This window comes from Borostomias antarcticus (genome assembly GCF_949987555.1).
Source record: "Borostomias antarcticus genome assembly, chromosome: 2".
NCBI classification, from domain to species: Eukaryota; Metazoa; Chordata; class Actinopteri; order Stomiiformes; family Stomiidae; genus Borostomias; species Borostomias antarcticus.
The window spans coordinates 39,828,692-39,830,988 of record NC_140235.1 but is presented as its reverse complement, the minus strand read 5'-3'; the positions used below and the strand labels follow the sequence as shown (position 1 = coordinate 39,830,988).

General features: G+C 50.1%; 1 protein-coding gene across 1 annotated transcript in view; it reads right to left on the bottom strand.

Moving 5' to 3' along the window:
* Nucleotides 1-1,858: 1,858 nt before the first annotated feature.
* Nucleotides 1,859-2,297, bottom strand: part of tbc1d10ab (TBC1 domain family, member 10Ab) — a 16,005-nt gene continuing 15,566 nt past the window's right edge. Inside the window, exon 9 of the mRNA XM_084456449.1 lies at nt 1,859-2,297. This exon is cut by the window's right edge and continues 1,859 nt beyond it. The gene's annotated coding sequence lies outside the window, so the exon portion shown is untranslated.

The window sequence follows — 2,297 nt, the reverse complement described above, 5'->3', positions numbered from 1 at the left end:
GTGAGTGTGGAAGTGTGCTTGTGTGAGTGTGGAAGTGTGCTTGTGTGAGTGTGGAAGTGTGCTTGTGTGAGTGTGGAAGTGTGCTTGTGTGAGTGTGGAAGTGTGCTTGTGTGAGTGTGGAAGTGTGCTTGCGTGAGTGTGGAAGTGTGCTTGCGTGAGTGTGGAAGTGTGCTTGCGTGAGTGTGGAAGTGTGCTTGTGTGAGTGTGGAAGTGTGCTTGTGTGAGTGTGGAAGTGTGCTTGCGTGAGTGTAGAAGTGTGCTTGCGTGAGTGTGGAAGTGTGCTTGCGTGAGTGTGGAAGTGTGCTTGCGTGACTGTGGAAGTGTGCTTGCGTGAGTGTGGAAGTGTGCTTGCGTGAGTGTGGAAGTGTGCTTGTGTGAGTGTGGAAGTGTGCTTGTGTGAGTGTGGAAGTGTGCTTGTGTGAGTGTGGAAGTGTGCTTGCGTGAGTGTGGAAGTGTGCTTGCGTGAGTGTGGAAGTGTGCTTGCGTGAGTGTGGAAGTGTGCTTGTGTGAGTGTGGAAGTGTGCTTCTGTGAGTTTGGAAGTGTGCTTGGGTGAGTGTGAAAGTGTGCTTGTGTGAGTGTAGAAGTGTGCTTGCGTGAGTGTAGAAGTGTGCTTGCGTGAGTGTGGAAGTGTGCTTGCGTGACTGTGGAAGTGTGCTTGCGTGAGTGTGGAAGTGTGCTTGTGTGAGTGTGGAAGTGTGCTTTTGTGAGTGTGGAAGTGTGCTTGTGTGAGTGTGGAAGTGTGCTTGCGTGAGTGTGGAAGTGTGCTTGTGTGAGTGTGGAAGTGTGCTTCTGTGAGTGTGGAAGTGTGCTTGTGTGAGTGTGGAAGTGTGCTTGCGTGAGTGTGGAAGTGTGCTTGCGTGAGTGTGGAAGTGTGCTTGTGTGGAAGTGTGCTTGCGTGAGTGTGGAAGTGTGCTTGTGTGAGTGTGGAAGTGTGCTTGTGTGTGGAAGTGTGCTTGTGTGTGGAAGTGTGCTTGCGTGAGTGTGGAAGTGTGCTTGTGCGAGTGTGGAAGTGTGCTTGTGTGTGTGGAAGTGTGCTTGTGTGAGTGTGGAAGTGTGCTTGTGTGTGTGGAAGTGTGCTTGTGTGAGTGTGGAAGTGTGCTTGCGTGAGTGTGGAAGTGTGCTTGTGTGAGTGTGGAAGTGTGCTTGCGTGAGTGTGGAAGTGTGCTTGCGTGACTGTGGAAGTGTGCTTGCGTGACTGTGGAAGTGTGCTTGTGTGAGTGTGGAAGTGTGCTTGTGTGAGTGTGGAAGTGTGCTTGTGTGAGTGTGGAAGTGTGCTTGCGTGACTGTGGAAGTGTGCTTGCGTGAGTGTGGAAGTGTGCTTGCATGAGTGTGGAAGTGTGCTTGTGTGAGTGTGGAAGTGTGCTTGTGTGAGTGTGGAAGTGTTCTTGCGTGAGTGTGGAAGTGTGCTTGTGTGAGTGTTTGTTTTTGTGGGAGAGGACTGTTGCTCTATCCTCCAACATAACTCCTCTGATCTTCACATTTCCATTCTGTGATGATGCTCTTTCTTACACATCATGTATGCGTTACCTGTTTTGACCCAGATAGCAAGCGGATCTGGGCCATATACAGGCCAGATCTGGCCCTGTGGCTTAGTTCCGGCCCATATATGGCCCAGAATCATTACACATCCCCTTGCTATCTGGGGATTATTTTCTCATTTTGTGAAGCACACTTATCTGTAAAAGGTGCAATACAAATAAACTTTACTTACGGCTCCATTCGTCTTTTCTTAACTTAAACTAGACAGAAATCCCAAAGAAAACACACAGGAGTCAGGGGTTAATGCAGATCCCTCCAATAGAATCAACGAGTATTTATGTAAATGTGATTTGTTTGATACAAAACCAGCATGTAGATAGTTGCAGATGTATAATCCGCTTGAATAAACATTAGAGGGAGAAAGTGCACGGCCCAGCTGGCCATGTGACGAGGGGACAGCCTCATCCCGGGGAAAGCTCTGTGCAACTCGGTCAAACTAGACAAACAGAGCCATGCGCCGGTTTCCTTCATAGCTTTCAGCAACAGAAACCCCCCCCCAAAAGATCCCTTAAGTGCTTCATCTGTTTTGTTATGGGATCTGTGGTCCCGGTCGAAGTGCGGCTGGTAGCGATCCGTCCACACTAGAAACAGGTGAAGAACTCTGACCCAGTACCGGCCTTCAACACAAGCGCAGATTGGACACGGCCGGAGGTCGCGATCCTGAGCCAATGGCGCCCCCTGGAGGTCAGTAGAGGAACGGCTCTGCTCTGCCCCTGTCGAAGTCTGGCTACTGGCAATTCAGAACTCACAATTATGC